The sequence below is a fragment of the Sciurus vulgaris genome, assembly GCF_902686455.1.
Source record: "Sciurus vulgaris genome assembly, chromosome: 2".
NCBI lineage: Eukaryota > Metazoa > Chordata > Mammalia > Rodentia > Sciuridae > Sciurus > Sciurus vulgaris.
This window is the reverse complement of record NC_136462.1, coordinates 96,178,527-96,205,494: the sequence shown is the minus strand read 5'-3', so window position 1 is coordinate 96,205,494 and position 26,968 is coordinate 96,178,527. Positions and strand designations below refer to the sequence as shown.

Sequence of the window (26,968 nt, the reverse complement as noted above, 5' to 3'; positions counted from 1 at the left end):
AAAAAGCTGAAATTCTAGTTCATGTATCATTGCTCACTAAAAAAGTTCCTAATGAATCAAGTATCTAAATCTTAAAAAGAGATCGTAAGAAAAGGCAAATGAATATTTCCACAAAACTAGAGAAAGGACTTCCTAAATATGAAACAAATCCAAAAATCATAGAGAAAAAGTTGATATTTTACTATAAATTATAAAAATTTATACGTAATTAAAAACCACAATAAATGAATGTTCCATCACCAAGTAGAAGCTATTTGCAACATAAGAACAAAAAGACTAACCTTTTTTTCACCATAAATGCTATGCTGAGATTTATTCATTTATCAAAAATTTAACTCTTTTAAACTACTGTTCAATGTTTTTTGTTTTATATAGAGTTGACATCCATCACCACGTGGGAGTGCCATGCCTTTTTAACACCCCCCAAAAAGAAACCCCACATCCATTAGCAATCGCTCCTCATTCCTCCTTTCCCCTGCCCCTGGCAACCTCTAATCTATTTTCTATCTTAATAGAGTTGCCTATTCTGGACATTTCATGTAAACTGAATCATATAGTACGTGGTTTTTGTGTCTGGCTCCTTCCATGCAGCATAATATTTTTTAAGGTTCATCCGTGTTGCATCTTATATAAGTTCATTCTTTCTTTTTAATTTTTAAATTTTCAGTACTGCCAATTGAACCCACGATTTTATGCATGCCAGCCAAGCACTCCACCAGTAAACTACATCCCCAGCCACTTCATTCTTTTTATGGTTAAATAACATTGCTTTGAATGGACATATCATATTTTGTTTATCCATTCATCAGTTGATGGTCACTTGAATTGTTTCCAATTTTTGGTTATTATAAATAATGCTACTATGAATATTTGTAGACAAGCATTTGAATGGATATGTTTTTGTTTTCTGGCTACATACCTGTAAGTGGAATTTCTGTGATAGCCTTATATATTTAACTTTTTAAAGAACTGTCAAACATATGAGGATCTTAATTTCTTCACACCTTCACCAGTACTTGTTATTGTCTGTTGTTTGATTAGAACCATGTTATTAGATGCGATGTGGTATCACTTTGTGGTAGAGGTTTGCATTTCCCTAGTGACTGAAGATGTTGATCATCTTTTCATGTGCTTATTGACCTTTTGTATATCTTCTTTGAAGAAATGTTTGTTCTAATTGTATTTTATAGTTCGATTATTTGTAATTTTATTGAGGTCTTTATATATCATATATACAAGTGGTTAATAAGATATATTCTTTCCAAGGACTTTCTCACTTTGTGGATTTTTTATGCATTTTATCTTTTTATCCTTTCCTTTTCTTTTTTCTCTCTCTCCTTTTCTTATTTGAAAGATCTCCAATCTGTACTGTTCAGAGAAAGAAGGTATAGAACAATACATATCTTATGCACATTTTGTGTAAGAAAGAGAAAAATAAGACTATGTATTTATATTTATTTATAAATGCATTAAAAGATGAATAAAGAACAAGTAAAGTAACTATTGATGATGGAGAGGGACCTGGTGGAGGGTGAGACAGAGTGTGGGAACCATAGTTCTCAGTGTGTTTCTCCTTATACAATTTTGATTTTTTGGAACCATGTGCCTATATTACCTTTTAAAAATTATATATCTGTATATATGCATATACATATACACATGTATGTATATATATGTATATACATATAAATAGAGTTTTTAAATTTAAAGTTATATAAATGGGCTGTTTTGTTTTTTTTTTTTTGGTAATTAAAACTAAACCACTCACTAGCAGCATTTGCCCTCAGTGCCCATAACTTTCACAAATCTTTCACTTTATCCTTTCAAGGAGGTTGTGGATCTGCTCGGCAGCATTGGCTGGAAACAGGTAAGTCAGGATTGGAATTGGGATCCTCAACTTGGGTCTCAGTCAGCACCACTGTAAAATGGAGTCTGTTATTTGCACTTCCTTGATGGTGTTCTTTTAAGCACCAAAGCTTTCCATCTGAAGTCCAATTCATCTACTTGGTTGTTGTTTGCACTTTTGATGTCATATTTAAGAAGTAGCTGCCTAATCCAGGATCATGAGGTTTTACTCCTATTTCCTCTTCTAAGAGCATTATAGTTTCAGCTTTTACATATAGGTCTGTGATCAATTTTGAGTTAAATTTTTATGTGATGTGAGATAAAGGTCTAAGTTCCTTCTGTCACATTTGAAAGGACAAATTCTCTTAATATATACAGTGAATTTCAATAAGAAAAAAATTCAGACATGCTAATAAATGAATTGGATAAATAATGTATAATTCAACCAAGGAACCTGTAAAAATATATCAACTATAATAGTAATCAAAATGCAAATCAAAACAATGAATTATCATTTATATTCAATAAAGTGGCCAGTAAAAACCTCAACGGTTAAAGTGATGGTATGTATTTAAACTATTTAAAATAATGATATATATTAACATTTGTGCATAAAAGGACATCCACTGTATACTAAGAAAGATAAGTTATAGAAGGGCTTATTTTATAAGCTTCTATTTTTGAGAAACAGTCAAATGAGGGGTGTGTGTGAGTGTGTGTGTGTGTGTGTGTGTGTGTGTGTGTGTAAGGGTATAAATCAAAATGTTAAAATGTCTTCCTTCTGTACACTTTGTGTACTGTGAGAAGATTTTCTTCTTTCATGGAGCAATAATTAATTCTATTAATGGAAAAACTTAATCCTTATTAAGAAAACCTAAAATCTTATGAAGCTTTTCAAAATATTCTAATGTACATGTATACATAAACTTCTCATCTCCCCTGGCCCTGAAAAGAGAAGGAAGTGGGCCATTATTTAGCACTGGACCCAGTCATGATTTTAATCTGTTATTGATTGGAACCAATAGTTCAGGGAGGTTTGAGGGTGCTTTATTTTTCTTTCTTTTTTTTTTTTTTATTGTACTGGGGATTAAACCCAGGGGCACTTAACCACTGAGCCACATCTCTAGCCCTTTTTATATTTTATTTAGAGAAAGGGACTCACTGAGTTGCTCAGCCTCCCTAAGTTGCAGAAGCTGTCTTTAAACTAACGATCCTCCTGTTTCAGCCTCCCAAACTGCTGTGATTACAGCCACCATGCCCAGCTCAGGGAGAGTTTTGTTTTTGTTTTTCAGTATTAAAGATTGAACCCAGGGCCTTGTGCATGCTAGGCAAGTCCTCTACCATTGAGCTACATCCCCTTGGGGATTTGTGTGTGTGTGTGTGTGTGTGTGTGTGGTTTCTTTTGCTATAATTATCTAGATTACTGCATTAATTTTCTCCTTTCCTTTATGGAAATGTAAATTCAAATAGTAGGAGCCATCTTTCATAGGCATCATTTTCTCCTGTAGGAATTTCTAGAAATTGTGATAAAGTAGGTAACTACATGATGGTATCTTTTTTCTGCAGGAATATTGATATACATGAAAGTTGCACATCTGACATAAATGTGTTATGTTATTGATATTATAACATAAATCATAGTTATAGACTATGTTGTAAATTTAAATAAGCAAATGTGCACCTTTATATTTACTTTAAATAGCAAAATTATATTTCATGTCCCATAAAAATGTATGAAAATATTTTTATTGATTATACAAAAGGCTCTGAAGTACTATCAAATGAATGTATAGTCTATAAAAATACAATTCTACCATGCCATAAATTACAGCTATCTAAAGTTAATGGGCTAACCAGAGTAAACATTAAATACTTGATTAACAACCTGGTTTAGAATTTGGAAAATCTTTTGGAGGATCATTTCCAGTAGGTCATGTGATTTTTTTTTGAAAAGGTTGTATATGAAAATTGGAACTAAAAGTATTTTTGCTCTAAATAAATTCGTTTGCACATAGAACTATATTCAAAATCTTTCTATCTATCCTCTTCTTCAAATACACATATACATTGCATGTACATTAATGTCTACTGCTGGCATATTTTCTGTGGGTTGACAAATTCTTCTTGATATGTGTCTACTATTATAGTATTCTACAGCATAATTTCATTGCCTTAAAAAGTACTCCATACGTCACTTATTTGTGCTTCTCATTCTCCCTGCTAACTTCTGGCACTGATCTTTTTTAAAAAGACAGTACACTGTATTTTGACCTATCATACATACATGGAGTACAACTTCCCATTTTTGTGCTTGTACATGATGTGGAGTTATACTGGTCATGTATTCATATGTGAACATAGGAAAGCTATGCCACTGATCTTTTTACTATCTTGATAGCTTTTGCTTTTAACAAATATTATATAGTTGGAATCACACAGTACGTAGCCTTTTCAAACTGGCTTGTTTCACTTAGTAATATGCATTGGAGTTTCCTTCATGTCATTTCATGGCTTGATAGCTGATTTCATTCTGGTGCTGAATGATATTTCATTGTCTGGGTTTATCATAGTTTATCTATTCATCTGCTGAAAAACATCCTGGTTGCTTCTAAGTTTTGGCAATTATGAACAGAACTGTAAACATATCCATGTGGATGTTTTTGTGCTGACATAAATTTTCAGTTCCTTTGGATGAACACAAAGGAGTGACTGCTATATCATAGAGTATGTTTAGTTTAGTAAGAAATCACCAAAATGTTTTCCAAAGTGGCTGTTCGTTTTTCATAACTGCCAAAAGTGAATGAAAGCTCCAGTTACTCCACATCCTCACCAACATTTGGTGTTATGGATGTTCTGAATTTTGGTCATTCCAACAGATGTCCAGTTGTAGCTTGTAATTTTAAGTTGCATTTCTGTGGATGACTAACAATGTAGAGCATTTTTTTCACATGCTTATTTACCAGCTATATGCCTTCTTTGGTAAGATGTCTGTTAAAGTACTCTTTAAAATCAGTCATTTGTTTCTGATAACTGAGTTTTAAGAGTCCGTAATATATTTGGGATAATAATTTTTATTAGAAAAGTCTTTTGCAAATATTTTCTCCCAGTCTGTGATCTGAATTGTCATTCTTTTGACTATATCTTTTACAGAGTAGGAACTTTTAATTTTAATAAGGTCCAGCTTATCAATTATTTATTTCTGGGAAAGTCACTGTGGTGCTGTATCTAAATAAAGATTGCAAAACCAAGATAATCTAGATTTTTCCCTGTTATCTTCTAGGAGTTTCATTTTGCATTTTACATTTAAGTTCATGATTCATTTTGAGTTAATTTTTATCAAAGGTGTAAGATCTGTATTTAGATTCATTTCTTTATTTTTTTTCCCTTCTTTTTTGCTTGTGGATGTCCAGTTGTGCCAACACCATTTGTTAAAAAGCTGTATTTTTCTACTATATTGCCTTTGCTCCTTTTTCAAAGATCAGTTGACTATATTTTATAAGGTCTCTTTCTGGGCTCTCTATTCTGTTCCATTAATCTATCTGTCTATTATGTTGCCAAGAATACATTGTCTTCATTACTGTATCCTTAGAGTAGTATGTCTTGATGTCAGTCCTCCAACTTTGTTCTTCTTCTTTAATACAGTGTTGGCTATCCTGAATCTTTTGCCTCTTCATAAAACCTTTAGAATCAGTTTGTCAATATCCATAAGATAGCTTGTCACAATTTTAATTACTTTGAATTTATAGATTTTGTTGGCAAGAACTGAGGCCTTGCAATAGAGTCTTCTTATTCATGAACATGGGATATCTCTTCATTTATTTAGTTCTATTTTGATTCCTTTCATTATAGTTTTAAGGTTTCTTCATACAGGTCTTGTATATATGTTGTATATTTGTACCTAACTATTTTATTTTGGGGGGTGCTAGATAAGAAGAAGCTTAAATTCCATTTGGTCATTGCTGGCTTATAGTGATTGACTTTTGTCTATTAACCTTGCATACAGAAATCTTGCTTATAATTTCTAGTTTTTTTGTCAATTATTTTTCTCAATTTCTGCATAGACAACCATATCATTTTTGAACAAAGACTTTTTTTTTTTCTTTTTTTCATCTTGTATTAGCTAGAACTCCTAGTAGGTGTCAAAAAGTAAGAGAGAAAAGGAACATCCTTTCCATGTTCTTGATCTTAGTGAGGAAAGTGAATATTTTGAACTACATTTTCTTCCTTTTCCTTTGTTTTCATTTCTCCCAAACTATTTCCCTTCCTTTGAGACTGAATTGATACTAAATGCAAATGGGCATTTTAATGTAAACATCTAGGCATTGATGTGAAGGAACAACATTCATGTCTAACCTGCACTTGTTGCTAGTAGCTTATGTTTCCAGGATTTAATTTGCTGATCTGTTAAACAGAATGCCAAATGTCTAAAGTACTTTTAAAAAACAATTTGGTGGGTCTGGGGTTGTGGCTCAGTGGTGGAGTGCTTACCTAGCATGTGTGAGGCACTGGGTTTGATCTTGAGCACCACATATAAATAAATCAATAAAATAAAGGTCTATCAACATCTAAAAAGATTTTTTTTTAAAAAAAAACAATTTCACACAGAGGAAAGAGCATTGCTTATAGACAAAATCGGGTTTATATTCCAACTCCACTCCATAAATAGTTACTTGACCTTGGAAAAGTTACTTTAACTTGATGAGTTTTAATTTCCTCATATATAAAATGAGGATATCAATCTTCATAGGATTGGTAAAGTCTGCAATGACATAGCACGAGCAAAACACAGCACAATGCTTGGCACATGGTAGGTTCGCAACAAATATTAGTTCTTTTGCTCTTTTATGTAGATTCTATAATTATATAGGGGTTAGTTTCAGAGGTGAAATATAGGTTCTCATTGAGCAATGTGCAATAATATAAGTGAATTAAGTCTTTGAAAGGTGAGCACTGGCTTGCCCTTCTTATCTTCACTGGACTCTACACAGAGCAGATGTCAGTAAACTGTGTTACAATTAGGATAAAATGCAATTTGTGGATAATGCTTCTTTTTATGTCCTCCCTTTTATAATCGGTTGCTTCCCTTGTACTTGCCTTTGCTCTGACAGCCCTATTACATTTAAGTTTATTGAATAATACAATAGAGAATGTTATAACAACTACTTGGGGTGGTGGCAGAAGGTTATGGCAGTGCTCAGAAAAACATACCAACTTTCACCTCTAGTTTAAGGGAGGCAAGTAAGTGTAGTATATTGTGTCAACTCAGACAGTGACTGCGTGAGATGCTGCATTGAGGAAAGATGCTGAGGCTGTAGCAGGCCTCATGGGGAAAGAGTAGCAAGATGGATTATTTATGCCTGCCATGGATATGACAAGAGGGACTGGATGCCTGTGTGCCATGTATTTGTTTCATATATGTGGGTTAGTTAGAACAAATAAAAAATGAGGGAAGGAAAAAAGTAACAGGTGATTTCCAGACATGAAGGAAATAATCAAGTTTATAAATGTTTCTCATTTAGTGAATCCACATTTTCAGGTTCCATCCATATAAAAAAAAAAAAAAAACCAAAAACTTTTCATTTCCCTCCTGAGAAGTTTTGCTGGTAGGAAGATTTTAGGAGCCATGTCTTAAAGAAGTCTTAAGAGAGTTTTATTTTTATTGCGAGAGGTTTTGCAGTAGCAGAAAAAGGCATTTATAAAATTTTGTTCTTGCCATTGGAAAGTTTGATCATTTTGTCCTATTAAATAATACCTTAGCTTGTACTGGCCATCTTTTTCTCATTTTCTCATCTTGTCTCTCTGTTACTTAACAATAGTGATATAACATCTAAAATAGCTTGCATTTCACTGTTTACTGACCTTCTCAACTTCACTGTGAGTACTGTTCAAATATTAAATTCCATGGATTATTCAAAAAAATATCTAACCCCAAAGGGATCTCACTAAACCCATATTGTAATAATAGGAAATAGTCATTTTGAGGAGAAATGAAAAGTGAATGCTTAATCCTTTAACACATTTCTTACAAGCATGCTTTAAAGATCAAGTGGCTTTGGACACAACAGACTTCGAATGGGATGGATTCAATGATCACCTATAGCCAGCTCTCCTATTTTATTGATGGGAAAACTGAGGCCCTGAGAAGTTAAGGATCCTCTGACCTTAGTGAATTAGGTAAGCACTAGGTGGGAATGGAAACCAAATCTCTTGACACTCAGTGTACTTTCCACCAAATAGTACCATGCCTCAGAAGTACTGAGTCATAAGTGGACTGATGTTTTATGTGCCAAGGATGCTTGCCTAAGGGGAGAGTGCTATTAGGTGGAGATGGAAGAATAAGGAAGGTTTCATCAGTGATGGAATTAGATGAATTTGAATTAATTTCGAATCATTGGAACTTCTCTATAAAGGAAGAAAGACTTTGAAACAGACTATAAAGGACAATCGAAAACGAAACAATCAGCTGAATTCTAACAAATAGAGTTTATTGGACTATTATTAGAAATAAAAATAGGGTAAAACTTAGAATTCAATGAATATTAGCCAATAATAAACCAGTGAGGGGAAAAAAAAAAATGCCACAGCTTTTGCTAGTGGGAGAGTAGAAGAAGCAACGGGTAAACTAGAGCATTTGCCATTGTTTTGAGCCCTTTCGGTGTCCTGAGAAGTTCATGCAGGAGTTCAGAGAGGAAAGCAAGGCAGGGCTTGCACTTGTTAGAAAAGATGGAAAACTGCTAAACCCAGAATGCATGTTGGGATGTCCCTGTGAACAGATACAACCCTCCTGTGATTCTCTGCTCTGGCAGTGAGGAGAGATCTTCAGGTCTCTTTGTTCTGCTCCCTGCTTCCTACAGATTCACAGATGGCATAGCCCTTGCCCTCCCTGAGCAGGAGAGATATAGCTGACACATCCTAGTATGTTCTTTGAGACTGATACCTGCCTAGAGAGGTGATGAGAAGAGCAGTAAATACATCCTTTCCCCTATTTTATAATTTTAGAAAAACTTATTGGACACCTATGTGGGTCAATCATACCATCACACAATATGGGCCCATGCAGGAAGCACAAGGTGTTGGTGATGATTATAAGTGAAGGTGACAACAACAATGATGACAATTGTGATGATTTCCATGTATTGAGTTACTATCAATTCGAATACTTGATTACATACTTCATAACAAATCTATGAGAAAGGTACTGTTATCAACAGTATTGTGTGTGACATGTGCATCCAGCACCTAGAGCAGAGGTGCCACGTGCCACCTCTATCACCACCTATGTGACCTAGATGAACTGAGTTCTTGATTTTTGTTTTTGTTTTATTTTTGAGACAGGGTCTGCTAAGTTTCTCAGGCTGGCCTGCAATGTGTGCTCCTTCTGTCTCAGTCTCTTGAGAACCTGTGATTACAGGTATGCAACATCATGCCCTGATAGAACTGGACTCTTGGAGCCTCAGTTTTCTATCTACAAAATGCAAATAATAATTTTCACAGAGCAGGGCTGCTGGTGAGGGACCCTTCACAGCACTTGGATGCCAAGATCTGCATAGCCGATGTGAGGTCCTATGATGTACAACATCCTTTCTCCATCTTTGGCAGCAAGGGTAGTGACTAGGCACATTTTCCCAGCAGAGATACCACCACAGAGAAACTATCACACCTGACCCTAACCCTTAGTCCTAGAAATAACTGCTGAGAGTTGCTATCTCAAAGGGCAAAGCCTGAACTGCTTGAGGCTAAGAAAATCCCCAGTCTTACATCCTGGTTGAACTCAGCAAGAGACACACTGGTCAGGAGACCCTCAAAATGTCAGGGTGAGACACCATTGATTTTTGGGTATAGGTAGGGATGGCAGAACTTCCAACCAACATGTAGGGTAGATAATAGAATCTTAGGGACTTGAAGTCTAGATCATCTAAGGAAACACTGGATCAAAAACGAACACATGGGAAAAGTGGATTTCAGATAACCTCCTTAAGCCAACATCAATATAAGTGAAGAAAGCATATTAGAAGTGAAGAGACTTCTTTTGTGTTAATGAAAAACATACGTCTTACTGGCTGGAGGAGAGAAATTAAACAGTGTAAACATGCATCCACAGTTGTAAATATGTGTATGTATGTTCCTTCTTGCAACAATTGTTTGCAACTCTGTAGGAAAACTATCTGTGACCTGCTCATAAAAGTCCATTATTGAAACCCACATTTACTGGATATACTGAGAGTTTACTGGTTACAAAAATGTCAGCTTAGTTTATCACAGATCAATAACTCATTACATGCTCCAGAATATACAAAAATCCAATATGAATCAACTTGCTGTCACATTCAGGCATTTGAATCTCACACCATAATATGGACTTTCAATCATGTGACTCTTCGTTTTTCTTTCCCGTACTAGCTTTGGAGATTAAAATTTATTTTATAGTTTGTGAGATAGAAAAATAACAAATATTATGTTTCTTTTCCATATGGGAGATTTGAGGGTCAAAGGATGATGGTTAGAGTTAAGAACTTCATGTAATAAAACAAATTTCTGTGTGTGTGCATATGCATGTATGAATACAAAACCTCCCTCTTTATTAGATAGAAGTTTTCAGGGCTTTCATACTTCAAATTAGCAAAGCTCAACCAGGAACATCAAATCTCTTTCAGCTTATTTTAGCTGAGACCACTCTTGGCACAATGTAAGGAAATGAAGATGCCCAAACTGTCTGTACACTGTTTACCCCCAAAACCTAACAGGGCCTGAAATACAGCTTCATTGAAAGGGGCATAATTTATATTACTCTTCTAACAAACCTCTTAAAGGTGAACAAACACTTTATTTTATTTTTTCATTTTTGCATTCGAAAAAGTAGGATTCAAGTTTGGCATTGGCTTTACAAATCAGCTTGAGTCCACAGAAGTTTGATTTACATTTGGACACAGATGAGGAACCTCATTAAGTGTGCCCACCAAACAAGCACTGACCACCTAGTGGTTAGGCAATCTGCCTGTCTGTGGAACTTAGGTCGGAAGCCCTGGAGGCATATGCCAGGCACAGGGCTGTCACTCAATAAATAAATAATCTCTATCAATATTCACTTTAATTTTTGCCTACAGCGATGCCCTGCTCCAAAGTCTATCATGTCTGGGGCTTTGGCTTCTCTCCCTAATACTGGCATACATCACTACTATCTCAGTAATGATAACACGTACTCTAATTGGACACAGATGTATTGTAATTACAAACCTTCTCTGCCATGACTTTTCATCTTTGTCACTTTCATATAAAAATGATTCTGATTTGAGAAAAGTTGCCCTATTCTTTCTGTACCATGCTAAAAAATAACTTGCACTTGACTGGCCACGATAGACACATGCGTTGATCTTTTCACAGCTGGGTTGTTTGTATTCATGTAAGCCTAGGAAAAATATTGCCATTTGTATCAGGTGAGTGAATACACAGCTCAGCCACAGGCCTATAAACCGCGGCTTGGAGATTGATGACCACACTCGGGAGGCACAGGTTTCACTCAAGCAGCCCTTGGGTTAGCTGGAGAGGGGCCTATGAGGGGGCAGAGGAGAGGCCCATGGAAGTTTATTGTGCATTAATGAAAGACAAGAGGTCCTTTTCTAAAAGAGTGCTTTGGTGTATTAAAGGCAGAGGGAGGAAAGTTTCGAGTTCTTTTATAAAATTAAAATTTATTTTAAAGATAAATAAAACAAATTTTTCATACATTAGGAGACATTATGAAATATTTCAGTGTGTGCATATATTGTATAATTTTCTATTAAATATATCTATCTCCTGAAACACCACCATTTCTTTCTAATGTAAACATTCAAAATTCTTTCTTCTAGCTTTTTGAAACATACACTACATTATTGTTATCTGTGTTTACCCTACTATGCAATAGCACACCAGAACTTAACTCCTATCTGTATATAACTAGTACCTATTGGTCAACATTTCCTCATGCTTCCCTCTCCCCTAGTTCCCCCAGCTTCTGGTAACTACAATTCTACCTGAACATCTATTAATGTTTTTATGTTCCATACATGAGTGAGATCATGTGGTACTTGTTTTCTGTGCTTGTCTATTTACATAATGATTTTCAGTTCCATCCATCTCAACAAGATTTGATTATTTTTATGGCTGAATAGTATTCTATCATGTATGTGTATAACATTCTCTTTATCTACCCTTCCATTGATTGGCCCCTAGGTTGTTTCCATTTCTTTACTGTTGTGCATAGTGTTGTAGTGAACTTGGGAGCACAGGTGCCTCCTCAGCACATGATTTCATTTCCTTTGGACATATGCCCAGTAGTGGGATTGCTGGATCATATGGTCATTCTACTTTTAACTTTTTGAGGACCTCTATACTTTCTTCCATAATGGCTATAGTGGTTTACATTCCCAACAATGGTTTGCAAGGTTTGCCTTTCTTTTACATCCTGTCCAGCAAGCATGTGTTATCTTTTGTTCTTTTGATAACAGGCATTCTGAGGTAATATCCTGTTGTGGTTTTGATTTACATTTCCTTGATGAGTAGTGATGTTAAGCATTTTTTTTCATACACCTGCTGATCATTTGTGTATCTTCTCCTAAATGTATAATTGGGTCTATTGTTTCTAATTCTTCATGTAGGGTACTTAGAAAGGGAGGACCAGACAGAGGGATGCTAGTGAATTCTCTGATGTTAACTTCAAAATTTTGTGCAGATTTTTTTTTTTTTTTTTTTTTTTGTGTGTGTGTGTGTGTATGTGTGTGGGAGGGCAAGAGGTCATGCCTTTTCAGATTCTCTTAACCTTACAACACATAAGCATCAGAGCATTAGGCCAATGCTTATCAAATGTGAGCACACATCAGCATCATTTGGAGGGTTTTTTAAAGCATTCATTCTTGCACCCCACCTCAAGAGTTTCTGATTCAGTAGTTCTGGTGTGGGGATGAAGAACTTGATTTTTAACAAGGTCCTAGGTGACTGTAATACAGCTAGAATGGAGTTAGAGGTGGTGAGCACAATTTGAGGTACAGCAATGAACTAATATGAGGACTTCCAAACTTATCTGCACATTAATATTACCTGGAAAGCTTTGAAAACAATCAGATTGCAGGTTCTACTCCCATAAATTCTAATTTAAGTTAATGTGAGGTGCCCAGGTATTCAAAGTTGCTTTGGAAACTTTCCCAGGAGATCCTAACAATGTGCAGGCAGGACTGAGAGTCACTGCTTAGAGTTTAGGGGGGTTCACAGTGATAAGGAGGTAAGGGATGGATTCAGACAAAAGACCCTTTCCCTTCGATTGTCTGGCCAGATGATTTTTCCTTATACCTCAAATTATAAACAGTTATATTTGCTTCTAGGGCTGGCATAATAAACTACCATGTAGTAGGTGGCTTGAACAACAAAAATATAATAACTCGTAGTACTAGAGATCAGGAGTCCAAAACGAAAGTGTTTGTAGGGTTGGTTCCTTTTGAGTACTGTGAGGGAAAGACTTGCTTAAGTCTCTGTCTTTGGCTTATAGATTCAGGTCTTCTCCCTATGTCTCTTCATATTGTCTCATCTATATATGTGTCTCTGTGTTCAAATTTTCTTCTTTTACATGGAAAAGAGGAAACAGTCATATTGGATTGCAGACCACCCTAATGCCTCGATTTAACTTGATTACCACTGTAAAGATTCTAACTCCAAACGAGGTCACCATCTGAGGCAGTAGGTGTTAGGATTTCAACAAATGATTTGTGGGGTTGCGGGTAAGGAGGAGTGAGGCTCAACCCCTACCATTAATTTTCCACTTTCTAAAACTGAAAACCTCTGGGGTGGGAGAGGAGATCCTCTATTCCTTTATGCAGATTTCACACTCAAGCTTTTCTTAATCATAGAAAATCAATCTTTTTTAACTATGGTCATCTCAGCCTACAATTGCAGACTCCGACTTTTTCATTTGAGGTTTTTGAGGTAGAGCTGCTAGATACCAGAATCCAAAATGAAGCTTCCAAGTCATTGCTACCCAACCCAAAAGAGCCATTGGTATACATGGCAATAGGTTCATGCAGGTGATACCAGGGATCACTTCTGCCACTAGACCCTAACAAAACCTGGATATCTTTTCTGTTTAGTTGGCAAAAAATTCTCCAACAGGTTTATATAACTGCTTTGCTCCAAGCATCAGAGAATCAGGTATAATGTGTTTTTAATGTAACGTGACCATATTTAAGGTGCCAGACAACCTTGTATTCACAGTTTAACTCTCTGTGCTGAAGGAATACCATGTTTGCAGCATGCTTAGGGATTTTCTTAAGCAGAGAAAATTGTGTAATCAGCAAGTGGACCTTATCAAGATTGTTACTAGGTCCACAGAACACAGTTGGCATAGAAGATATGGGGAGGGAAAGACCATAAATGTATGCACATTCAATCTATTCACAGTGAGAAAAGGATAACTCACTCTGTGGAATAAACAACACTTTCAAGTTTGAGTGGAATTAATGTAAGGGCTAGGGTGGAGTGGAGGGTATACTTCAATGACTCAGAAAAATGTCTAAAATTGAGAAGTTTAGACAGTTATTAGCAAACAGAAAAATAAACACAAATGAACCTTCAGAATAGTTTTGACTCATAAGTACAAGTGACTCTTGTTGTTCCCTCTGCTCCAGTCACTCTGGTCATCTTGTTTTGTTTTAGAGACAGGGTCTTGCTACATTGTCCAGACTGGTCTTGAATACAAGGGCTCAAGTAATTTCTGGCCTTGGCCTCCTGAGTAGCGGGGACTACAGGTGTGCACTACCATGTCTGGCTCATCTTCCATTTCTTAAACATCCTGGCCTCTTTCCCATTTTAGGGACCATGCCTCTGTTGTTTCCTTGCTAGAACTGCTTTTCTCGGCTCTTTGTATAGAGTAATCTTTGCCATCCTTGTGGTTTCATTGCAAATGTTGCCTCTCAAGTGAAGTTTCTTCTACCACTCCATAAAAATAAGTTCTCTGCCTATTTTCACTTTATAAACACCTTTTATACATTTTCTGTATTTTTTGTTTGCTTATTGATTTTGTCCTTCCTTTAAAGTATAGGTTCCATGAAGGCAAGAACTACACAGTTAGCACCTGACACTCACTACACATTTTTTGAATGAAGGAATCAAAGAATGAATGAACCAGCTAGCAAAGGGTTCATAATTATGGATAGCTGTCCATCTACCTCATCTCCCATCACACATGTCTAATACTTTTAAAATTAAGTATCTAGTATATGCCTGGCCCTATGTGGGATTCTTATATTTATAATCTCTATCATTCACATCAATTCTGCAAGATAAATAGTATCATGGCATTGCTATTGAAGAGAAGGTTAACGAGCTGTCCAAGACCACACACCTAGAATGATCTGACTCATGCTGTTATCAAGAGATTAACAACTGTTCCTTCAGTCACTGCATTACCCTGTGTCTAAAGCAGCAACGACAGTGGCAGAGATGGAAGGAGTATTTAGTAAACACTCATTTTGGTTTTCCTGTCTTACCTCCTTTTCCAGCACCCAGAAGTGCACAATGAGTACTATGATAGAAACATAGGCTGTTCAGTCTCATCCTGTAACTTTAGCTTTTAAAAATCATGTTTCAAAGAGAAATAATAACTTTACAGTAGGTAAACCTAGAAGATTACCCCTTTATCCAAGTAATCAAAATTAACATTACTAATAAGAGACATATTTCTGTGAAGTACTTTAAGTAACTCCTGACTGGATGCTCTGATATGGGTTCAATGTTGCTTCTTCAGTATTCTAGACAAAACTGTGTGACCTAATTTAATTATGAGGCATAGACAACCCCAAGTTGAGGCATCTTCCAAAAGTAACTAGCCAGCATTCTTCCAAGCATGATGACTATGAGGAGCAGTCTCAAATTAGTCTAAGAGGTGATAACCAAACACAATGTGGGTTCGGGGCTCAATTCTGTACATCAGGGGGACAGTGGTAAAATTCAAATGTAGTCTGAAGATTAATAGTATTGTATCAATGTTAATTTCCAGATTCAGATAACTATTCTGTGGTTACATAGATTTTAACATGAGGGGAAGCTGGGCAAAAGGCATCATGGAACTGCGCATTTTAAGAATTCTTTTAAGTTGAAAATTATTAAAAAATGAAATGTCAAAATAATAGCATGGTGTCTACAAAAAGATTTTCAATTTCTAGAAACCAAAACTGAAGCAAAAACCTACTAAAAGGAGTTTAGAACCACACTTGCTTGTAAGTTGATGACTTTGTAAATTTGAGGCCTCCAGGAGCCACGGTGCAGTGCCAAAGGTTGTTTAGCAGGTTCTGATGATAATGTGGTAATGCTTTGTTATTATTTGTTTCCTCAGAGTAGAAATCAAGAAAAATACTTGTGAAGTCAATAGGATGTCTCTGCACATGGAAATGGGCAATTTTTGACCCTCTCATCCCCAATATCTAAACATATTCTTGAGAAAATGAGTAATTCTTAATGGAGATGGAGAACAAAATCTGAAATCAAGAAAAGAAGTGGATCCAGTAGTGCCCCCTTACCCATGGTTTTTCTTTTTGCAATTTCAGTTACTTGAGTCAACAAGAAGGGTGGGTACAGTATAATAAAATATTTTGAGAAATTACATTCACATAACATTTATTACAGTATATTGGTTTGATCATTCAATTTTATTACTATCGTTATTCTTTTACTGTGCCTAATTTATAAATTTGACTTTATCAAAGTTATAAATGTATAAGAAATATAATAGTAAATATAGGGTTTGCTACTACCCACAGTTTTAGTCATCCATTGGGGGTCCTGGATGGGTACCCCCTGTACATAAGGGGGTGCTATTGTATTAACTGCCTATTTAATGTCTATATTTCTTAAGATTCCAGGTTCATTTTTCCTCCATCTACCACAAAAGACTACGTCAAATAGTATTCCTTCCCTGTCTTTACCATAACTCTGAGAAAGACCTGGAAAAGTTCCTAAATAATTTAATTGTGAACCAGCCTCTAGGCACAATGGCCTTTCAAAGTCATAAGGAAAACTTACCCATATTTTGAGACTTCTGAGCTTTTGAGTAGATGCAACTTGTTTTCTATTGCAGCTGACTTATAACTTCATCAACAGGCAAAATGCCAAGTCTGCAGATGGGCAGCACAGGGTGTAATTGATGGAGGGAGCCAGAGCCTCTGTCTATATGACAGGAACACTCCCCTTAATAGACGAATGGAGGCGTCTGGCCACGGAGGTGTTTTCCAACAGCAGAATCAGCCTGCCCAGACAGTATGTTTCAGGGAAACATTTTGCTCTAAATCCCAGTTTTCCCCACCCCACAGCAAATTTCCTGCTGCCCAGGAAACCCCTGAGGAGCTGTGAATAGGAAAGAGAAGATGATGAGCAAATTCACGCATGTCTAAAGCTGTGTGCCCCCACAAGCTCACTTCATCAGACCACTGTGGAAGCTAATGCTCAGTGGAAAGACATGCCAAGGAGAAGGGGCAGGAATGGAGTGAGGACCTTGTTCAGAAACATGCGGTCCATCCCATTTCTCAATGAGGTAGCTGTGAACCTGTAGGTAGGTGGTGGCAGGGCAGAAAAAAAATCAAGATTCTTATTTATTTATTTATTTATTTGCTTATTTATTTTTTGAGTGCTGGGGATGGAACCCAGGGTCTCACACATGCTAAACATGCACCCTCTAAAGCACTCTACCACTGAGTTACATACACCCTCAGCCTCAGTCATAAAGACTAGACCCCTCTCACCATTGCTAGGACTTTTAGAGGTTGACTGCAGCTTTTCCTTAAGGCTCTGAAGAAAGGAAAGTGCTTCTTCATTTTGCCCAATATGCAGAGGAAGCTCTGACATTGTGGCATTAGGGAAAAGATAGGAGACTAACACTGGAGTCTGCTTATTTTCCATTGTCCTTTCCTATCTTCTCATTGAGCTAGGAGCTGACTCTACCAGGCTGGTATTCCTACCCTAAGACCTTAGCAGGCTAAACATGCATGACAAAATTCTCTGAGAATTGCTGAGTGGTATAATGTTATGTGTTCATTCATGAAGAAACCAAACCAATATTTACTATGGAATGCTGTTTCATGCTGTCCTTGACTGTTTTCTAACTCTTTAGGATTTCCTCCTTTTCTAAACAGGTCATCAAAACCCAGGGTAGTCTAATTATTAGCCATATAAAAATGAAATTCAGAGGAATGAATAAAACTAGAAGAACACATTTTAAAAATCCAAATGTATGTATTATTGAGCATGATGAATATGAGTGGATTTCACTGATGAGTTCTGAGGTGTAAAGTCTGAGTTAATATCGACTTTGAGACACAGGAAGGGTGTGGTGTGATCCATGCCTGCCACTGCCTCTCAGATCCTCCTTTTCCTGGATGGGTATTTGAGGACGATTAAACCCATTTTACTTGTAATGATTCAAAATGGCTGATCCATGATTCAAAATTGGTTTACACTATCTTTGCCAACTTGCACAATGAGCCTTGACTCATTTCCTTTGCTTTCCCCAGAAGCTCGCTTTCTCTCTCTTTTAAGTCCATTGAGCCAACCAAACTATGCATGTGATAAATTTGCTTAATTGAGTTGTATTCATTTTATGTGTATAGAATTTGGAGTCAGGAATGTTAACTAACATGTGGAAACCTTGACAGAATGCGGGGGCCTTAGCAAGTATTTTATTAATTTCTAATCTTTCAGAGAGGAACCTGAAGTGCAGTTTGATGAGGTTTCCAGATTGCATTATGAAAATGATAGACTCAAAACTAGAAAACAAATCCTTTTCCAGGTTGTCCACTGAAATTATTTTGCTTCATCAATGTGGCTCTCTCTTTCTCAGTGTGAATCATAGAGTTTTAAGGCTAGACAGTGCCTTAAAAGTTTGTTCCCCTACCCATGTGTTTAAACTTGTCATTCTATGAAATCCTCTCCAGGTCTTCTCCCAGCTTGTGTGAAACACCCCTGTGATAAGGAACACACTACCTCCATGTCATTAATAATAACTGCTGAATAAATGAATACTTAGTAATTTTAATTCATCTGTGCATGATTGCCTTTCGAATATTTGAAAAAGGATAATCTTTTATGTAGATTCATGCTTGCCTTGGTAGTTCTTAGTTCATCTTGCTTTTCAGGGTCTTCATCTCCAGTTCCCTCTTCTGAAGCTCCATCTAGGATGGTGCTCAGTAGTCACCAAGATGCTTACTATGGTCTGACCAGCTCCAAGGAGAACAGGAACAACCACACTTTATTTTAGAGCCAAATATTTCACACACCTCATAATGTCAACTCTCTGAACTGAGCATATATTCAAACCCTATTTCCAACATTCTATTTTTAATTATCTGGTTTCATTTACACCCATGACTTTAGTTGTAATATATGTGTTGACTTTCACATACGCACCTCATTAAATGAGCTTAGATTTCATTCACAAGCTCTAAATTCTTATGTCCAATTTTATCTTGGTCATCTATGCTTGGATGAGTGTAGTAATATTAAATTCTACATGTCCTAAATTTTATTCTTTAGTTTCTTTTTCCATAAACTGCTGGTCCCCCAATATTCTGACCTCACTGATGAGGAACTCAGGTCAGCAATCTTAGTGTCATCCATGAATCTTCCCTGTCCCCACACATTTCAAATCCAGTAACTCAGGACATCTACTTGCTTTTCCCTCACAATTCTCTTTTTCCCTGCATTCTTTGCCATTGACTCTTAGTCTTCGTTGCCAGGATTTCTCCACAGATGTCTGTTCTCCACAGGATTCCAGGTCCATACTTTGAGGACTCATATCTGATCACATTGCTTTCTTGCTTAAAACTGTTCAGTGAGCTCCCATTGCTTTTATAATAAAACATAATCATTTAATATGTTTAGGAGGCCACTCATGATCTGGCTTATGATACATTTTACAATTTCTAGAATAAACCATGTTACATTCTGTTTCCACTGTCCAGAGTACTCTACCTCTCTGTCATGCTTAGCTAATTCCAAAATTTTTAAAGAATTCCAGCTTACATGTCACTTCTTGTGGCATGGAAGGCATCCCTCAGGTAAATCAGGTGTCCCACATTTTTCCACTGTCACTACACTTGGCCTCATTTTTTAATTCTGCTGACTTAATGACTTGCCTTCCCTGCTGGACCCCAGGAGTTCTGAGGGTAGAGCCGAATCTCTCTATCCATAGAACCTGGCACAGAAGGCAGGTGGCAGATGCTCAGGTGCTAGGAAAGTGATTGACCAGGAGGATGGAACTGTCCTGAGGACCTCACCAAATTTGGTAATAGTGAATTGGTATGGTGTCTTTTGTTTATCTATAATAGTAGTAACTTAAGTAAATGAAGTATTTTATTATAACCATTGGCACAAATTAATCATGTAAAATAATGGGTTTTATTTGGACACTTTCATACATGCATACAATGTACTTTAACCATATCTACCTTCCCTATTACCCTCTTTTTCCCTCCATACCTCTTCTCCCTGGTCTCCTTCTACTTTCATGTTTTGATAAATATTACTGAAATAAACATAGGTTTGCAGATATCTCTTTTGTATGTCAACTTCATTTTCTTTGGGTATACACCCAGGAATGGGATAGCTGAATCATTTGGTAGTTCAATTTTTAGGGTTTTGAGGACCTTCCATGTTGCACTGACCTATACTTCCACCAACCATGTGTAAGTGTTCCCTTTCCTCTGTGTCCTTTCCAGCATTTGGTGCTTTTTGATTTCTTGGCTGAGGTGAGATGGAATCTCAATGTAGTTTTGATTTGCGATTTGCTGATAGCTAAATATGTTGATTACTTTTCATGTATTTATTTGCCATTTGTATTTCTTTTGAGAAGTATCTGTTCAGCTCCTTTTCACATTTATTGATTGAATTACTTATTCTTTTGGCATTATATTTTTAATTCTTTATATATTTTGGATATTAATCTTCTGTCAGATGAGTAGCTGGAAACGATTTCTTTCCCATAATATTAATCAACATATTCCAAACATCTTTTCAGATGACTTTCAGAAATTTTCAGAAATTCCTTTCAGAATCTTATACTGTGTAGTCATGTTTTTCCTCAACATATTTTTTGGTACTAAGTTGGTCTAACTATGCTTAAACACATAACCCTTTATGTCTAGTGTTACTGAAGTACTTTAAGAAAGTTTCAGAAGATTGAAACTTAGTTAAGGGATTCTTCTAAAACATCTAAATGCTTAACTTTTTTTTTTTTTTCTTTTTGACTCCAATTCATGACTTACTTGTAATTTTACTTGCAAATGGTTGCAAATGACTTTATAATATACTTATCTATAGGGAACAGGGTAGATTATAAATAATTAAACAAAAAACTCAAAGTCCTCTTAATAACTTATCTTGACACTCTGCAGTAATTCTCCAATTCATTTCTTCCATCTGTATAGTAGCTGAGAGTCAATGCTCACCATATTTTCATTTCCACGTCTCTCTGCAAGTTCAGGCCTACTTACTTTCCGTGGAACCTCTGTGCCAGTGATTCCACTCATTCTCTAGTTCTTGTGCTTGTTTTAATTCGGGTCTATTTCCCTCTGGCTTTGAGATTCCCAGAGGTATCCAGTGGAGTCTAAATGAGATGTAGAGCCATTATGGGAGCATGACACATTACTCTGGGGTCAGCATCACTCACAGGTTGTATTAGGCACCTCATATGGTTAGCTCCCCAGGGCCTCACTTGTTGCCAGAACCTTGATCACATGTTCTGCCATAGCCTGGTTTGAGGCTCCTTTGAGGGGGTATCAGGACCCTCCCACCACTCTAGATTCAGACAAAAACTTACCTAACCTATGGGCAATATGCTTTGCTCTGTGGTTTCTTCAGACATTCATCTGGCCCAACCCAGAAAACAGAGGAGTCAATTCCAGGTGATGCAAATTTTTATGAATATGGAAGGGATTTACCAGATAAATTCCCTCCCATCTTCTTCCTCACTCCCTCAGTAAAATATTCAGCAACACAGTAGTCCTCATATGGCCTTTGAAAAGACTTCCAGCCAGGCCAGTCAATCATTTGTTTGCTAACAAGGATGCCTCCCATATTTGTATTCCCTTCCTCTCTATCTCATTCTCCCTCTCCCTTCTCTCCACCTTTTGGGATTGCCCTACTCAGTAAAGTGTTAGTGTGTAAGCATTTGCCTCAGGCTCTGTTTTCTAGGGATTTTGGGAAAACTTACTGGATGCTATTGCACAAAATAGTTTCATTAAATTTATGAAAAAAACATGACTCTTCAAAGATACTTGATGCCTATGATGGCCTCTTAAAGACACACTCCAGACCCCTGCAAGAAGAGGACTGCTCTCATCTGCCTTAGGGATTCTCCAGTGGAAATGTGAGAAGGACTGCAGTGTCAGGGCTTCAGTACCATATTTAATCTTGAATTTCAGACCACTCTTCCTCTTCCTTTTTCTTTTCAGATATAATCATTACTTTATCACTTATGTTCTCTGTCCTGGTTTTCATAGTAAGTTTCCTTGTGTCTCTGGTATTTGTCATTGAGTCTGGCTTATAGAATCCATTGGGTGACTATTCTTATAGTAATCCATGAGTGAAGGAAGGAGTGGAATGATTCTCAAGATTAATAGATATTGGACAATTGAAACTAAAGTTAGTTATAGTAAATCTCTCGAGTTACACACATTTTTTAAAAAGAAAATTCCTACATTAAAACATTACAGTTAGTTAAGTATTTATCTTTTAATTATTATTCAATAGCTGCTATCATAAAACCTTAGGCTGTACTTATTTATTTATTTAACAAATGATTATTAAGCTCCGGGTATGTGATCCTAACATTAGAGTCTATATTTGGAAACATAACAGGGAACTAAATAATAGACATTTCTGCTTTCATGGAGCATCTATTCTGTCAGTACTTCAATACTAATACTAATGCATATGAGTATATTTTCTATCTCACCTTTGATAGAGAAAAATTGATGATACATGATATGATTACAAATATAGAGAAACATATATACACCCACACATGGGTGTACAATTTCCATAGTTTCAAACAAGTAGTCAGTATTCAATACATGTAAGTACTTGTTAATATTATTGACTTTTTTACTATGGTCATCAGTGGCAAAGCAGGCTTAGGAATACTATGCAAAACTACACAGTTCACATGGAGATAACACAGCACGACCACTAGTTTTAATGCAGACAGTGTTTGATGTGCCTTATGAAGGCATTGGTGTCCTTCAGGGAGGGGGAAATGGCACCTATACTGCTTGTCTTCTGCCACAACGGCTCAGGTGTAAAGACCACTGGGTCTGCCATCTTGAAGATGACTCACACACGCTGATAGCAAACACCATCCATCCCTTTACAGAAATCGCCTCATTTCTGCCTGTCTGCAGCAGCTCTTGGATTTTGCTATGAATGGGGATTAAATTTTAGGAATATCGCTAAATGCGTGTTGCTAGAAAGAAGTAATATTAGTTACATATTACAAGCTCGGAACTCGATGAAGACACAGTGCATTTCCTTTGTGCCGTCAATGTTTCACTCAGCCATGGCCTCAATGCCTGGACGCCCAGGGACTGAATCATTCATGAGTGAGTGCAGCCATGATAATACTGGAAATACTCAAATAATTATTTTGTGTGGTGTGTTGTAGGATGTCTCTTTATAAAAACAGAGCAAATATCAATATGAATTAAAGGAAATGTGCAAGGTTAAATTTTTTTTCCTGAAAAGAATACCTGTAAGATATATAACAAAACTTTTTTTATATTCAGGCAAAATAGTAGGTACATAACAGTGACATATTTTCCCAGTGCAGAATTTAAAATATGATGCGAATTTAAAGATTTTGAGATTTTCATAAACTATTGCTTTTAGTATCTTCAGAACCTACTTGGACATCACCACTTTTAGATCTAATCCTGTCATAAAAATATGCACCCAGACTAATCATTTCTCTCCACAGTCTGTTCTTTAGTGTCTCTGGGCAGTCCTGGGAATTAAACCTGAGCATATTCACAGTATTCAGGGAATCAGTCAACAGCATTTATGTGCTTAGCATCAGTGCTGAACAAGCTCTTTTTCTGGGGAAATTTGTGTTCCTTCTCTCAAATGGTGCTTGTGTGATATACAGGGTTTCCACCTTCTCTCAGTGGACATTTGTGTGGAGGCCTCTATGTACTGCTCAGGTTAAATGAACTCATCAAAAAAATGAGCTAATCGTCAGTTTAATCAGGGTATTATTGCTTGGCAGAATTATGCTGTTCTTAGGCTGCAGTCCCAAACAATCTGCAAGAGTTTGCTTAGTCTTTTGCTTGTATGGGATGATATGGCAGTCATCCTAATAAAGAAACATCCAAGATTTGGTATGCAAGGTAGGTAAAAATTCTTGGCAATGGGGGAACAAGGAAGAAGTCTGGTCACCAAAATCACCAGTTCCTTCCATATTTTCTTTTGTGACTTAAAGATCTGGCTAGGATGTTCAGAGCTTGCAAACATAACTGACATGGAAGTGCACTGTTTGGGTCGGACTGTAGCACCTTTCTCTCCTGACATATTAACCGGTTGAGAAGAGCCTCCGAGGGCTGAATTTACACTTTAGGGGTTTATGTATGTCCCCTACCTAATGCCTTACTCAGTGACATTTAGTAAGACAAATGTTATAAAGCTGAAACTTGGCTTCTATAAAAATTGAATAGTATTTGAAACATCTAGGTTATTGAACCTAAAACCTTTTTTTTTAAGAGAGCAATTTTTATGACCAAATACTTTTATTACTGATTATGCTTGAGAAATTTGGCAACATCAACCACATTCCACCATGATTTTTCCTTCAGGGAAGAAATACTAATATGATTTACAGTAATAGTATACACACCTTTCATTTTATGATGTTTTATAATTAATAATTTCATTTCAATTTCACATCATCACTGAGAACTGGAGAGTAACGTATCATGTCCACTGTCATACGCAGATTGACAACAGTTGGTCCAAAGCAGACATTCATTCATCCATTTATTCATTCAATCCTTTTTCTTTTTAAAAAGAAAGGTGTAAGGTAGGGGTCATATATAAACCCTCCTAGAAATTGATTTTTTTAATACTGTGGATTGAACCCAGGGGTGTCTACCACTGAGTTACTTCTCTAGCCCCTTTAAAAATTTTATTCTGGGACACAGGCTCACTAAGTTGTCCAGATGTCTTTAAACTTGAGAACCTCTTGCCTCAGCCTCCCAAATAATTGGGATTACAGGTGTGCATGACCATGGCTGGCTTATTTCAACAAAATTTTAAATGTAAACTATAAGCCCAAGGTTGTACAGCAGATCTCCAAATTCATCTTACATGGCCCATTAAACAATTCCCAATTTCCTCTTCTCCTGGCCCTTGGCAACCATGATCCTATTTTCTGCTTCTATAAAGTTGGCTACTTTATACAGATACCTTTTATAAATGGAAGAATACTGTATACATCCCACTGTGATTGCATTAGTTCACTTAGCTTAAGATTCATCCCCAAGTTTTATTCATGCTGTAGGATATGGCAGGATTTCCTTCTTTTATGGCTGAATAATATTCCATTGTATCTACATACTATATTCTTTATCCATACATCTGTCATTGGTCATGTATGTTGTTTTTATCTATTGGCTATTGTGAATAATGAATGTGGGAGAACAAATCTCTCTTTAACATACTGATTTCATTTCCTTTGGATAAATACCTGGAAGTGGGATTGTTGAGTTGTATAACAATTCTACTTCTAAGTTTTGGAGAAATCTCCATTCTGTTTTCCATTTTATAATATTTTATAATTTTTATAATTATATTATAATTATAATATTTTCCATTTTATAATCCTAATAGCATACAACAAGGATTATACTTCTTACTATCTCCAAATTATGGAAACATTTATTTGTTTTCTTTTTCTTGTTTTTGAAATGGGTATCCTAACACTTATGAGATAATACCTCATTGTGGTTTTGATTAGCATTTCTCTGATGATAAGTGATGTCGATTATCTTTTCATGTATCTGGTGGACATTTTATGTATTATATGAACAAATGCCGATTCAAGCCCTTTGGCCCTTTTAAACTCAATTATTTATTTTTGCTATTGAGTTACATGAGTTCCTTAAATATTTTGGATATTAACCTCTTATTGGATATATGGTTTGCAAATATCTTCACTTTGTTGTACCATTATTAACAGTTTACATGGAGACTTCTGAGCAGGAGGCAAAGTTCTACAACTTTGTTGATATATATCTAACTTTCTGATAAATCCATATCTCTACATTTATGTCATTTATCTCATTTAAAAAAAATTGAGGGTAAGGTCTTTTCAATGAATATGTATTATCTGAAAAAAGCAATGCATTAGCCAATTAGTACCCATCCTCTATTATAAAAATGCATTTACCGAACAAGTTCCCATCCTGTTTTTGGTTTAGTGCAGGATTTGTCAATGATGTGATACCAAATATGAGTATTCGGGTGAGTGAAGAGTGTCCAGTCACTGTGAGGGCATCAAGTGCATCTAGGAGGATAGGTATGGGGCCTGGGGATGCATTTCAGGGAAGGCTTCTGAATCTCCCCTTACACACAAGACAAGTGCCAAATTGCCAAAAGAGGTCAATTAATTCCCTCACAGTCGCACGACTGGAAGTGACAGAGCTTAGTCTGAGGTCTGGGTCTTCTGATAATCAAATGTTTTCACTCCATATCAACTGAATTTATAGTAAAAAAAAAAAAAAAAAAAAAAAAAAATCTGTTGCACCCAGTCTCAGCTCCTATTTGCAGCAGCAGCAAATATAAGTTAATTCTGTGCACTTGAATACACAGTCTACAATGTCAGACAGATTTTTTAAAGTATCAAATTCTTATTTTTCAGAAATCTAGATTTGTGAGACCCAAGTGGGACTTTCCAGATGACCATTGGTCACAGGATTAGAAGATACCTTATGAGCAGGTGAAATTTTAATTCGCTATTCCTAGCTGTTGTTTCCCTTCTAATGCTGAGTAGCTTCACGACTCCAGAGGCTTAATTTAACTTCTCTGTACCTCAGTTTACCCATCTGAACTAGCCCACAATAAAAGC

General features: G+C 36.3%; 1 long non-coding RNA gene across 1 annotated transcript in view; it reads left to right on the top strand.

The window, feature by feature from the left end:
- Window positions 1–26,968, top strand: part of LOC306654191 — a 47,432-nt gene that overhangs the window by 12,330 nt on the left and 8,134 nt on the right. Inside the window, exons 2-3 of the long non-coding RNA XR_013761904.1 lie at window positions 16,202–16,433; window positions 26,762–26,839. This is a non-coding gene — a long non-coding RNA (uncharacterized lncRNA). The remainder of the gene's footprint in view (window positions 1–16,201; window positions 16,434–26,761; window positions 26,840–26,968) is intronic.